General features: G+C 41.5%; 1 long non-coding RNA gene across 1 annotated transcript; it reads right to left on the reverse strand.

Annotated features, from left to right (window-relative positions):
* Positions 1-363: 363 nt before the first annotated feature.
* Positions 364-8236, reverse strand: LOC138984637 (uncharacterized). Its single transcript, XR_011461879.1, has 4 exons — positions 8119-8236; positions 1648-1708; positions 1102-1214; positions 364-552 (listed from the first exon to the last, which is right to left on the reverse strand). It is a non-coding gene; the product is annotated as an uncharacterized lncRNA (long non-coding RNA).
* Positions 8237-14947: the final 6711 nt, after the last annotated feature.

The raw sequence follows: 14947 nt of genomic DNA on the forward strand, positions 1-14947 counted from the left end.
AGCTACAAAGATCGTTGCCTGGATCCTCAGAGCCCTGCCTTAGGAGAGAGGTGCCTGCTTGCAGGAGAAATTTTTATTGCTAATAATAAATTCATCGTGTTTGGTCCATTAACTCATATTACCTTAACTGATACAGTGAGAATCACTTGGGGATCAGATAAGAAAATACTCTAGAACACCAGGCTGCAGTTATATGCCAGGAATAAGATATATCCACGCAGCTGCGCATACATCTTAAACAAGCACTGAGTGGAAAGACTGAGATCCACAATGTGGCGCCACTTACGTAATTTGGAATACACTCCACTGTATGTTGAAGGAGTCACGCATATATAGGAACATATTATTAAATGCATTAGAAAGGCTAGGGTGGAATGGGGGTGGATTTTAGGAACAAGGGGGAGAACAAGTAACCATGAAACAATACTCAACTCAGCCACTGCAAGGAGACAACATAGAAAGACAACAGGTTGGAGACGGGGAGTATGAAAGTACACGCTTATATTAAGAGGCGATATGAACAGGGAACTACACTCAGTACCGAACAATAACCTGTAATGGAGAAGAAAACAAACATAAACACACATACATATAACTCAACCGCTTTGCTGTATATCTAAAACATTGTAAATCAACTATACTTCACTACAAAAATTAATAAAATAAACCTTTTAAAAAGAGGTTGTATGTGGTGAGCATACAAAGTCATGGACTGTTTAAAAATGTTAAGGATTGTTTAATAGCAGTCTGTTTAATAATGTGTTTATATTATTAAACAATAATAGTGATTGTTTAATAATGGCACAGTCTGTTTTTGCAGAAACAACAAATAAAATACACTCAGTTAAGGAAAGCACTTTGATATTCATTGTCACATTTACAAAATGTGTGTATTTTCTGGTAATTGCAAAAACTCATACGTCATAATAGTGCTTATCTATGCTTTTACAAAAAAAGTTTGTTAGCAACAGTAATATGATAACCCAGGTACCATTAAGGGGCACCTCAAAATAGTTTTGTTAGGATTAAGACCATCTCCCACTTAACCAAAACCTCTGCTCTGGATCTGTAAAGGAACTGCGAAGAACCTGGAACACACACCACATGCAGCGATTCACAGCTGGACTTTAATCCTCTTCTGGAAACAAACTGCTCAATACTGAGGACATTGTCAAGTGGCGTGTGTGAGAAGATCCAACCCCTTAATAATCCTCCTGTTTGAAGTTCCCATGTAAGAGAAAAGAGGCACAGTACCAGTTTGGCCATTTAGTCCTTGAATTATATATGATTTTAGATGAGGCTTTTAGACTAGAGACTCATCTCCGTGCCTAACTGCTGGAAAGGGTGCTGTAAAAATACACTTAAGACCCCGTGGAAAAGCAACAGCCATTAAAGTTGCACGACTACTTAAAGAAAAACTTGTAATTGAATGATACTGCAGTGCTCACACCAGGATTTCATGTAAGAGGACAAAATGAATGATCCAGGAAAAGATAGTCATAATGTTTTTGGATCATTACTGACTTTGGCAATAAAATGTTTCAACACACTTGCTGGCTCTGCACTACAGTGAATCTCAAGACTTCAATGCATCAGCATCTGTGCACCATGGGAACTTTGTAAAGATGTGAAGATAAAATGCCTTACCTGTGAAACCCTTGTGACTTGATGAGGACACAGTGGTTGATCAACACCCATGGCAAACGCTCTGCAGATGAAAACCCAGAATTAGGCCACAGGGCAGAGGCAGGCAGGGAGCACTTATTTAAGCCAAAATGTGAAATCTTCCCTTTGAATTGTTCTGGGACAAAGTGGATGGGGAGGGGGAAGAGGTTAGGAAAGATTCCTAGCTCCATCCTAAAACTGTTTTTTCAAACTGTTGCTGCTGCTACTGCTGCTGCTGCTGCTAAGTCGCTTCAGTCGTGTCCGACTCTGTGCGACCCCAGAGATGGCAGCCCACCAGGCTACCCTGTCCCTGGGATTCTCCAGGCAAGAACACTGGAGTGGGTTGCCATTTCCTTCTCCAACGTATGAAAGTGAAAAGTGAAAGTGAAGTCGCTCAGTCGTCTCCGACTTTTAGCGACCCCATGGACTGCAGCCCACCAGGGTCTTCCGTCCATGGGATTTTCCAGGCAAGAGTACTGGAGTGGGGTGCCATTCAAACTGTTAAGACTTGTAAACGCCAGAGCAAAACTGCTGCTTAGCATCCTGGTAGGAAATAGCCTTTGGCACAGCACCATCTAGTGGTGTCCAGAAGAACTCAAAGCTCTTCATTTCTTTTTTCTTCAAACTCCTTGGAGGGGAGGAAGGCGAGTTTATGCATCCTGGGAACCTATTTTCTTTGCATTCTAGTCCCTCCTTGAAAGGGGGACCCTCCACTGGACTTCCATGATGGCAGTGCAGACTGCCCTCATTTGAATGAATCTTCCCACTTTTCATCATCTCAGGTGAGGATAAGAGCATTTATCCCCAAGTTTGTTGTGAGGCTAAAAGTGCCCATACATGCAGTGCTCATGTCCATGTCTGGTATAGAACAAGCACTCAGATGTCTTTGCCAGCAACCAGTGTTAGAGCCAATGATGTTCCTACACTGAAAAACTCAACTCACCATGAATCAGCACTCACCCAACCAAGCAATCTAGGCTTGTCAGCTGGCCCTCCCACAACCATCCACAAACGCAGGTGGCTAAGAACACTGCTGGAGGCAGCAGTACTTCAATGGAGCAAGGGCAAAAGGTAGATGAAAAAACTTCTATTCTTTCCTTGACTTTCAGGATCATTACAGGTTTGTTTTGTTTTGTTTTTGGCTGTGCCAGGTCTTAGTTGCAGCATGCAGGATCTTTTTAGTTACAATATGTGGGATCTCATTTCCTGACTAGGGATCGAATCCAGGCCTGCTGCATTAGGAGCATGGAGCCTCAGCCACTGGACCAGGGGAACTCCCAGGACTGTTACTCTTTCCAGCATCCCCAAACGAAAGGATGATTTTAGCCATTTTTGGTTTTAAAAACACCTCTGGGAATCCAGTGTTTCTGGCTCACCAAAAAAAACCCCGCACTAACATCTCTAAGATGTTAGTGGGTAGTTCACTGACCCCCAAAGATTATTTCCATGAACCCCAAGTTTAACACTGCCTCATTATAAAAGGTGATCTGGAAAGACAGATGAGGGAGCATTTCCCCCACTCCAGCCCACTTTTGAGCTCATGGCCAGAAGCAAGGGGGTCACAAAGGGGTTGGAGGGGAGAAACGTTCCCTCTCCTTCCTCTCAACCAGGAAAATGTGCTTCAAGACTGCCCTTGGGCAGTGTGATAGCTCTATGTGGAGGATGAAAGGTTTACGGAATACAGTGAAATTAAGACCCCAGCCATCTGTCAGATAATTTAGAATTTTAAACAATAAAATGAACAGCTGCCCAGGCTTGCCAGCAGGCCTGGCCACCCATATCTGCCTGAAAACCACACCTTCTACTAAAGAGCTGAGTAAGGTGACCAGAGCTGTAGCCCACTGGCAACCACAAGGCTTTCCCGACCCATCTCCAATCACTCCTGGGCCATGGCTGCTTGTTGGATCATACAATACCTCATCCAAATTCCAAAGCTGTGCATGGCTCACTGTGATTTTAGGGATGTCACTTAATGTAGTTTACAAAGTTCAGTAGTTTTGGAGATATATGATCTGGTCTGTTTTGTAAGTTCCTAGATGCTACTCTTCTTTCTTGCTCCTGTAGGGTGGATTTATTTTGAGAGCCCAACTTCCCAATTGGTTTACATTTGGATTTCACAGGAATCATCTGCTTATTCTTGTTTTTAAAATATTTATGTATGTTTGCATGTATTTGGCTATGCTGGGTCTTAGTTGTGGCATGTAGGATCTAGCACCCTGACAAGGGATCGAAACTGGGTCCCCTGCACTAGGAGCGTGGAGTCTTAGCCACAGGATCAATAAGGAAGTGCTCCATGTACTTATTCTGAGGGCAAGTCTCCTTCCCACATTTGTCATGAGTTTAACTCCTATAGACTTTGCTCTAGATGACTAAGCAGTATCAGGAATAAAAGGCTTTAGCAAGAATTGAGAAAAATAAGCACCATTGTTTCCTAAATGTAGTGAAAATATGATTTTTAATCTAGAGAAATGAGATCTTCACCATCCCACCATGACCCCAGTGTTATTCTCCTAGGATTTTAAATAGAATTGAGCAGAGAAAGGTGATAAGATACAAGCAAGCTATTGTAATAGCCTTAGGTTAGTAGCTGTATTTTTGGAGAAACTGAAGGCCTACATGGCTAGAATGCAGGAAATAAATATCTATACACACATCCTATTTCCTGAAGAAGTGAATCGTATTTTGCTTTAAGAACATTAAGATGATCCCCAAATCCCAAGTACACAGGAACAATCTGATGTCTTTGAAGTAAAATTTCAGTCACTGATATATTCCCAAATATCTTTTGGATTCTCCAAAAATCAAGTTTCATTTTCTAAAACATCAGATAAGATTCGAGGAAATCATAGGCAAATTGCTGAAAAGGTGACAGGATGGCTGGCTAGCTATGACCCTCAGTCTGTCCACTGCATGGGTGGAAGAAATGTGACTTCCTGTGTCCTGGCAACAGCTTTCTGATTCCACTGACCGTTTCCTCCAAGAGGCAGTGACCACCGGTATGTGACTACTTCCACACAGCAAGTTTCTTTATGCTGGGCATTTACCAGGGGACCAAATAAATGGTGTGGGTGCTATTGGCAGAAAAGGAAGAAACAGTAGGGAGGGAGGATGAAGAACAAAGGAAGGGAAGAGGTGAATAGGAAAACCACTCTGGTGTGCTTGGTTACAAATGCATCTCCCATCAGGCTTTGTGAGCCTTAGGGCCAAGATGCTCTTCATTTTAAGCTCCAAACTCTGCTGCAAAATACATGCTTAGTATGTGCTTGAATATAGGAGCCAACCAGTGCCTGAAGAATTACATCAGCAATTCAATAGTTGGCTACTAATCCTAGCTAACTGCCTGTCTAGACAGAGGATTCTAGTCCTCTCCAGTTGAGAAGACTCAAAGTTCACTCCATTTACAATCTTGATCTTCATGAAACAGAGATCCTGAAACTGCATTTCAAGATGAACATAATTATGCTATAGCAAAATGTTCCAAGTCCAGCTCTTAGTGGATTGGTCTCTAGTAAATGCAACTTTAAAACCAGCAACCCTAACAACATACTTCTTGAATAAAGAGAAAGGAAATAAATGATTTGGTTTCTATTTTATGTGCTATTATAATAATATGACACTTTCCCATAACCAGTTTTAGAAATGTAATAACTGCATATAGACTATACATATATGTGTGTGTGTGTATATATATAACCATTTCCAAAACACTGTTCCCAGAGGGATGCAATGAAAAGACTCAGGATGATTTCAACCTCCATTAGCCTTAATTGAGAAGACATTTCAGGCAGAGTTATAATAGGGTTAAAAAACATATCTAGCCTAGCAGTTCTGGAAGAGAACAGGTACTAAACAAGGACCTCCCTTCCATACTGCATCAGTCTTCTTATCCTGCTATTCAGAATGGCCTTCAAACATCTAGAAAAAATAACAGGAAATCAAACCAATAATAAAATGAAGAGTAATGACCCTGTCATTAACTGTTCTGTTACAGAGAACTCAATGGAGAAAACTTGTACATCTCACACATAGCGTTTGCCATCTCCATGGATGCATTATTCATAAGATTATAATTAAAAGGTAATGGAGGTAGATTGAAGCTCCCCACAGAGGTGCCACTCAAAGCTCTGGCTTTAAGTGTGCCAACTGGTTCTTGGGGACTAATGCCAAGAAGGGAGTCAAATGCTTTCTGTCAAAAGCAATGATAATTTAATCAACATGGAAGAGCAGACCAAGCTGGGCTCCTCGACCAACACAGCCTTTAGGATCATGAAGGATTCTTTTAGGATTTTCTGAACCTATGCCAGGTAGAGACAAGAGAGAGATTGGAGCCACAGCTGAAGGGTGGCCAAAAGGAAAGGACTCCCTCTGAAAGGGAAGCTGACCATGTGGAGAAATAAATCAACCAATTGTGCCCCCTACCAGCTTTATCTGTGACTATTAAAGAGCCTAGGAGCCCAGGCACTAAGAACTGGAAATAAAATCCAAAAAGAAATGTTCCTCCAGTGCAAGCTGGCAACCTTCTTAAGGAAGGAATAATGTAGATAAGCCCAACAGTGTGGTGAACTCACTGTATCTCTCTCTGCCAAAGGAAAGTGAATGAGATGGGATGGACAATAACGGTCAGTATCAGGACAGATCCCCCAATACTACCCTACCACTGACTAGTTATGGAAAAGTCTGACATGTGGGTTTCAACGGCAGAGTCTGGAAGGGGAAAAGAGTGTTCTTGTCATTTTGTGAAAGCATAAGAAGGGCAGATACACTAGATCATCACCAAACCGCTTTCAGTTCAATTTCCCCAATAGCAAAGCACCTGGTCCCTTAGGTCTATTTTTAGCTCCCTTTCAGCCAGTATCATGCATAGTGTGTTTGCTGCAGTACTCGTCAGCAATTAGGGTCTTCTCACAAGCTTATCTGGAATTTTCTGAAGACCTTCAAATGCCAGAGAACCTGTATCTCATGTTAACCAACACTTTGAGTAGCTTTTTCACTTTAAGCACAGAGTTATTTCAGTGCAAGTTGTGGGAATGTACGACCTGTTCCCTACTGTCAATGTGTTTGGCCATCTGAAGGCAAGGAATTAACTGTGGCTTAAACACTAGGGAAAAAGAATTTTCTTTATCAGAAATCAAACAGCATTAAACACTTTTGATCCATATTCCAAACAGACATGAGAAAAGCCAAGTTCCTTGGCTGCTCTGATCCACACCCCCACCCCACCCCCGCACCCCTCCACTTTTTTCTAATTTGGGTATAGCCTCCTAAGCCAACCCAAAGCTGGGGAAGAAAGACGAGAATATCTTTGGGTTCCAAGTCTTACTGCACATTTCCTTCAGAGCAGCAGTGGCCTACCATGAAAGGGAATGAGAAATGACACACGAAGTCTTGATGAACAGACAGAGCTGTGAGGCACGGCTTTCACAAGGTGCGGTGTAATTCTGGTTTGGGTGCTGGGGCAGGCTGTGTTGCTGACCCAGGCTGGGTGGCCAAGAAGAGAGGTATTCTAGGTTAGTAGGTGACTTAAAACAAGGGCTAACGAACCAGTGCAGATACCCAAGGAAGCACTATCTTTTACTTAATAATGCTCAGTCTTGACAGGATTCAACCCTGGCTTATCTCCAGATACATTACAGCCATGAAATAGAATCAAGACCCAACACCTGAACTGAGTTGAAAACAAACTCAGGGATTTACTATCAACCAAAATAGCATCCATCTGGCCTCTTCATAGCCACAACCAAAATTAAAGCAACTGGGTGGTGTTTCCATGGTGATTCAGCTGTCACCAGTGCAGACTGGCCTGTCCCTTAGGTAGACCAAGTAGGTCTCCATGAGGCCCACATGGTCCTGCACTTGACTTTTTTTCTGACCACTGCGATTCAATTTCAACTTCTGTTTCTAACCAAAGCCTCGAAAGCCCATAATAGCACAACCTCCCTTCAGGCGCCATTATTCTGGGCAGAGGCTGCACTGCTTAAATAACTTCACGTCCTACACCCTTCTAAGGAAGACCCTAATGTTGGATGCAGGCTTTCCCTCTACTTAGGACTTAAAAAGAAAGCTACAATTCAACCTCTTAGTAATTTTAGAAAATCCTTGAATCTAAAATAGAAAAAAACAGCTTGAAATCAAAACTTACTCTCCTGAAGCAACTGTAAATTACCAGTCCCTCAGGTGGGGCTCTTCAGACACCCCCCCAAAACAACAATAACTGGCTTAGGACTCTGCTGTTCCCTTTTCCAACTGCATGGAAAAAAAAACAAAAACAACAACAACAACCATGCTGCTTCAGAGCAAGTTTGGATGGATGGGGGCCATACTCCAGGAAGCAGATTAAAAGCACAGTGTAATTCATCTCTCCGGAGACAGGGAGTCACAGAAGTGACCTAAGCTCCTCTTCACTCTTGGAGACACAGCTTTTCCTACAAACCCATTTATTCATCCCAGACTTACCTTCTGGAGGCCATAAAGCTCGCATCAACAGCAATTTTCAAAATGGACTCTAGGCCGCAGGCTGGATTCCCCCACCACCCATGAAGGCAGAGGCTGCAGCTGCCCAGAGAGAAGTTTTTATAACCTATGGCTGGATTTGCTGCTCGAGGAAACCTTAGAGGGAGGGGCACCCATAATTCCACTCCCCTGCCCCTCACCACATGAGGGAGGCTTCATTTGAGCAACAATGCATTGTTTTACTTCTTTGACTACAAAAAATATGCTAGGTGGGTTCTTAAGAAAACTTGGGGTGGCTATGCTTTTCATGAAATACAAGGCCATTACCTAGAGTCTTACATACCATGGGGAGAAACTACTGCTCAACAGCACTTGCAAGCAGGGGTTAAGTAGGCGGTTCTCAGGCCACATCCTTCATGGGTCACACCTGGAGCTTACTACACAAGGTTATCTTTGGGTAGCCTGTGACTCTAGAATCCAGTTTGAGATTCTAAGCTCATTGAGGACAAAGCTTGTGTGCTACTTCTCTTAGTTGCCCCGGGAGAGCCTTCCATGCAGTAGGTGCTCAGTAACTAGTTGGTGAAATTAATGGCTATACCTTCACACATCCCATAAATCTTGCCCTGATGCCTAGAGGCAAGTGCAGTGCCTTGAACATTAAAAAGCACACCCCAAGTATTTACAGATCTGATTTAATGCTTCAGTTCAGTTCAGTTCAGTTCAGCCATTCAGTCCTGTCCAACTCTGTGATCCCATGGACCACAGCACGCCAGGCCTCCCTGTCCATCATCAAATTCATGTCCATTGAGTCAGTGATGCCATCCAACCATCTTATTCTCTGTCATCTCCTTCTCCTCCTGCCTTCAATCTTTCCCAGCATCAGGGTCTTTTCAAATGAGTCAGCTCTTCACATCAGGTGGCCAAAGTATTGGAGTTTCAGCTTCAACATCAGTCCTTCTAATGAACACTCAGGACTGATCTCCTTTAGAATGGACTGGTTGGATGTCCTTGCAGTCCAAGGGACTCTCAAGAGTCTTCTCCAACAGCACAGTTCAAAAGCATCAATTCTTCAGCACCCAGCTTTCTTTATACTCCAACTCTCACATCCATACATGACTACTGGAAAAACCATAGCCTTGACTAGACAGACCTTTGTTGGCAAAGTAATATCTCTGCTTTTTAATATGCTGTCTAGGTTGGTCATAAATTTCTTTCCAAGGAGCAAGTGTCTTTTAATTTCATGGCTGCAATCACCATCTACAGTGATTTTGGAGCCCCCAAAATAAAGTCAGCCACTGTTTCCCCATCTATTTGCCATGAAGTGATGGGACCAGATGCCATTCTAAGTCCCCCTAAATCAGAGCTGCCACACAAGGGTGTGCACAACAAAGAAATACCACATGTAAGAGGCTCCCATTTACACTGAAGTCATTAAAGTACTGCTGCTGCTACTGCTGCTAAGTCACTTCAGTCGTGTCCGACTCTGTGCGACCCCATAGACGGCAGCCCACCAGGCTCTCCCGTCCCTGGGATTCTCCAGGCAAGAACACTGGAGTGGGTTGCCATTTCCTTCTCCAATGCATGAAAGAGAAAAGTGAAGGTGAAGTCGTTCAGTTGTGTCCGACTCCTAGCGACCCCATGGACTGCAGCCTACCAGGCTCCTTCATCCATGGATTTTCCAGGCAAGAGTACTGGAGTGGGGTGCCATTGCCTTCTCCACATTAAAGTACTAGGCTGGCTAAAATATTCATTCAGTTTTTTTCTGTAAGATGTTATGGAAAACCTGAACATTTTGGTCAACCCAATATCTGAACAGAAAAGGGAAAAGTATCTGATCACATTTATCCAAAGAAGATATGCAGGGACTTCTCTGGGTGGTTGCCTTCCAATGCAGGGGGTACGGGTTTGATCCCTGGTTGGAGAGCTAAGATCCCATATGCCTCACAGCCAAAAAGAACACAAAATACAAAACAAAAACAATATTGTAACAAATTCAATAAAGACTTTTAAAATGGTCCACATTAAAAAAAATGCTTTAAAAATATGCAAACGGACAACAGTCACATGAATAAATGTTCAGCGTGATTAGTCATTAGGGAAAGGAAATCAAAATCACAATGAGATATTACTTCACACCCTCTAGTATGATTAGAATCAAAAAGGCAGAGAAATGATGACAAGGGTGTGGAAAAACTGGAGCCCTCACACACTGCTGGTGGAAATGCAAAATGGTTTAGCTGCCTTGTAAAACAGTCTGGCAGTTCCTCAAAAGGTTAAATATAAGGTTGCCATATAACCCATTAACCCCGCTCCTAGCTATATACCCTGGTGACATGAAAACATATGTCTACACAAAACTTGTGGACAAATGTTCAAAGCCACATTATGCATCATAGCCAAGAAGTGGACCCAACCCAAATGTCTATCAACAAACAAAATGTGGTATAACCATACAATAGGCTATTATTCAGCAGTAAAAAGGAATAAGGTACTAACGTACTATATGACATGGATGAATCTTGAAGACATGCTAAATGAAAGAAGCCAGACACAAAAGATCACATATTGTACAATTCCATTTTTATGAAATGTCCAAAACAGGCATATCCATAGAGACAGAAAGTGGATTGGTGGTTGCCAGGGGCAGCGGTGGTTGGAAGAAATGAGGAATAACTCCTAATGGCATTGGGGCTTCTTTTGGGCATAATGAAATGTCCTAAAATCAATTATGGTGATGGTGCATATGTCTGAATATGTTAAAAAACAACTCTGTGTTTTTAATGGGTTAATTGTGTGGTGTGCAAACTATCATTAACATTAAAATAAAGCTGTTTTTTTTTAAACCCATTACAATAAAACTAAAAAGTCTAAGGGAACAAAGTTGTTCTATATTTCAAAAATCTTTTTGGGTGAATTTGTTGACAATTATATCTACACAATAAGATATTCTTCCAAGTGCATTTCATACAAGCAGGGCCACTGGGAATGGTTGGGCAGGTTGTACACTTAACAAAGTATTAATATTACTACTTAGCAGTATGCAGCAACCATGCCCAAGTGGAACTCCATCTCAGACTGTGTGCTTTCTAGAGTGGGAGAGTACAGCTGACCTATGCCTTTGACCCTTTTTTGTTTCAACAATCAAACAGTAATTATTCTTCATTTTCACTCATTATTCCTTATTTCACATGGCCCAACTCACCTAAATCCTCCAAACAATTCCCTTGAAATGCATGGCACACAAAAGAAGGCCAGAGCCAGGAACAGAACGGGTGTGAAACCTCAGCCTTTCGGCTGGTTGGATTTGAAACTTTTCTATCTACTTCCTGAGTCTGTACTGACCATCTGAGGACTCCATCTGTCTCCTCCTAGGCCCTGCAACCCTGGGTTATGATTCTTGCTAACAATTGATTGCCATGATTCCATTTCAACAACAATGATCTGGAGTTTTACTTTGAGTGTTTAAGAATCCTTCATTATCTCCTAATGGCATAATAGCAAACACACTTTAACCACTAAAGAAAAGTGAACAGCTTGGTATTATTTTGAGAATAAAATGAGTTGACATATGTGAAAAAAAAACTTACAGGTTTATAGAGAACCAATGATTTGATAGAAATAATTAGGGAGTCTACAGTAAAACAGCTGAAGGTATGTGTTATCAGGTTAATTATTTTACTGCCCTGGGCCTCAGTTTATCCATTTGTAAAGTAGGCAAAATGGCAGTAATCTTCCCATAAAGTTGTGAGTACCCAATGAATTAATACATATAAAGAACTTTAGAAAAATATGTAGTTCCTGCTGCTGCTGCTGCTAAGTCACTTCAGTCATGTCCGACTCTGTGCGACCCCGGAGACGGCAGCCCACCAGGCTCCCTTGTCCCTTGGGATTCTCCAGGCAAGAACACTAGAGTGGGTTGCCATTTCTTTCTCCAATGCATGAAAGTGAAAAGTGAAAGTGAAGTCGCTCAGTCGTGTCTGGCTCAGCGACACCATGGACTGCAGCCCAGCAGGCTCCTCCTACTTTGCTCTTATTATAGTGTTTGCTGTTTCATTGTACATTCCCAATTTCCCTTTGAACAAATTTTGGTGGGATTTTCTCCAATGTATTGACCACCAATTTATGGGTTTCTTCTTATCTTGGCTCTAATTTTTCTACATAAATAAATTAAGCAACATTATTCAGTGGTTAAGAAAGTTGATTCTGGAGCTGATCATCTGCATTTTAAACCTGGTTCTGTCATTTCCCTATAATCTCTCTGAGTCTCAGTCTCACCATCTGCTAAATGGAGATAACAGTAGTACCAACTCTATAGAGTTGTTGTGAAGATTAAAGGAACAGAGACTGGTAAATAGTAAGCACTGTGTATATGTTTGCTATTATTATCATTAGGTTCAAAATATAAAAATATTACTGATGGTCTTATGATCAGTATTCCTCACTCCTCCAGGCTGCTGCTAAAGTAAAAAAAAAAAAAAAAAGATCTCCAATGATAATCAGGTACAAACTAGGTCCACCCTCTCAGGCCAAAGTAAGATAGACATCACTAGTGGAAAAGAATCCCAGGATATCCATCCCGAGTTTAAAGCCCAGAGTTTACATCAGTTTAAACATTTAATCGAGTTAAACACAAAGGAAAACAACTAGTAGGAACCGTTCAAGGTGATTATTTCTTCATCCAAATTCCGATTTCAGAAACACACAAATGATGCATGCCTTCAAAGGAGAGCAAATACAATTTGTACCCGTCACAATAGGGCAGTAAGTTTGTTAGCAATATGGAAGGAGAGCTACAGTTGTGACAAAACAATTCATAACACTTTAGAATAGCTCAATGACTGTCATTTTTCCCATTTGCACTTTCCAAGGCCTCAATCTCACAGTGGTTAAGATGAACATCACCCTGATGCAAGGCCGTAAGGTCTAGAACTGTAAGAGCAAGTGCCGCTGGACTGGTTCTGACCTGGTGTACCACCAGGGAGAAAGCTGAAAGCATATACTTGAAAGCAATACTATTTTTTTTTAAATCTTCATGATATTATGCTGACTTTGTTTGCTCAGTTGCTAAGTCATGTCCCACTCTGCAACCCCATGAACTGCAGCATGCCAGGCTTCCCTGTCCTTCTCTGTTTCCCAGACTTTGCTCAAACTCATGTCCCTTGAGTCGGTGATGCCATCCAACCATCTCATCCTCTGTCGTCCCCTTCTCCTCCTGCCCTCAATCTTTCTCACCACCAGAATCTTTCCCAGTGAGTCTTGGGAATAATGACTTGACTGTTTTTTTTTTTTTTTTCTTTTTAAGAAAAGAATAACAGTAGTCCATACTAAAGCCCAAGTCAGTGTTGGACCCCCTTCCTACCAGAGTATGGTCATGAATCCTGGACTTTAGATCCTAAAAATAGGCAATATTCTCCTGTAAATACTGATTAGCTTTGGTCAGATTAGAAGTCAAAGGATCAGAGGGAATTCGACACAATAGTACCCTCAAGGGGTTACTTCTGAAGAATTTCTTACTGATTCACACAGAAATTATTTAACCATTTAAAACATTCAGTGAATCACAAAACCAAGCTATGAATACTAATGTCAGCTAATGATGAAGAAAATGAAGGAAATATAAAAAATATTAATCCTGACATACTATTATGTGTCTATAGCATGCATATGAGAATTTGGACCCCTAAAATTGAATGTACGGGAAGATTCATCACCATCCTACTTAAAAATCTGTTTATTAGCCATAAAATAAATATCCCTCAGAAAGGGGGCCTCTACCTCCATACTTCTTACTAAAACCAATTGTGGAAAGGAAAACATTGACAGATTGAAACAAAAAATCCAAACGCTTTGTTTAACAAAAGATATTGCAGACAGAATTAAACGACAAGCTACCCATGTGAGAAAAATACTGGTAATATACATAACCAGGAAAGTAATCATATCTATAATTTAGAGACTCCACAAATCCATAGAAGAAAAAATAACAAAACCACCAAACTGGCAAAGGACAGGAACACAAATTCACAGGAGAAACAACAGTAATAAATACATGAAATATGTTGAACCTCAATAATACTCAACGAAGTTCAAGTTAGAATACACCTTTTTTGCTAATCACAAGGTAAAAAATATTAACAATAATACTATGAATATTGTAATTTCCATCTTCATTAAAATAAAGAGACTTTTCAAATCTCTTTATGACTAACTTCATTTATTCAACCAGTATTGACTGGATGCTTCTAAAGCCGATGACAGTGCTGGATGATGCAGTAGTTACTAAAACAAATGAAAACCTGCAAGGAAACCATAGTCCAGGGAGGGAGAGAGAGAGAGACCAACATCCAAGCAACCAACAAAATACAGGACAGAGTGAAGGAACTACCTACATGAGAGATTTGGAAGGTCAGAAAATTCCCAGTGGGAGATGTCCTCAAGAAAGGTTGGCATTTGAGCAGAACCTGTAACACTAAGCTGAAATAATATAGGCAGAAGGAGGAGGGAGACTATTCAGTCAGCATTTTTTTAAAAAGGAGTAAGAAAGAGAAAAGTGAAATCACAGAAGGAAGGTCACGTGGAAGTCTATGAACATTGAGACTAGCGTGGACATGGCAGCAAAGTGACCAGCGGTGAGACTGTCAGGTAGAAGACGGCCTATTCAGATGGAGCCAAAAGCCAGCATCATTTAAGAACTGATGCTTAGGCACACACATGGAATAGACTTGGGGTTGTCAAGGTGGCAGGGAGGGAAAGGGATAGACTGGTTGAGGTTGGTAGATGCAAACTATCACATTTAGAATGGATAAACAAGGTCCTGCTGTATAGCACAGGG

Source organism: Bos mutus, chromosome 22 (assembly GCF_027580195.1).
Source record: "Bos mutus isolate GX-2022 chromosome 22, NWIPB_WYAK_1.1, whole genome shotgun sequence".
NCBI classification, from domain to species: domain Eukaryota; kingdom Metazoa; phylum Chordata; class Mammalia; order Artiodactyla; family Bovidae; genus Bos; species Bos mutus.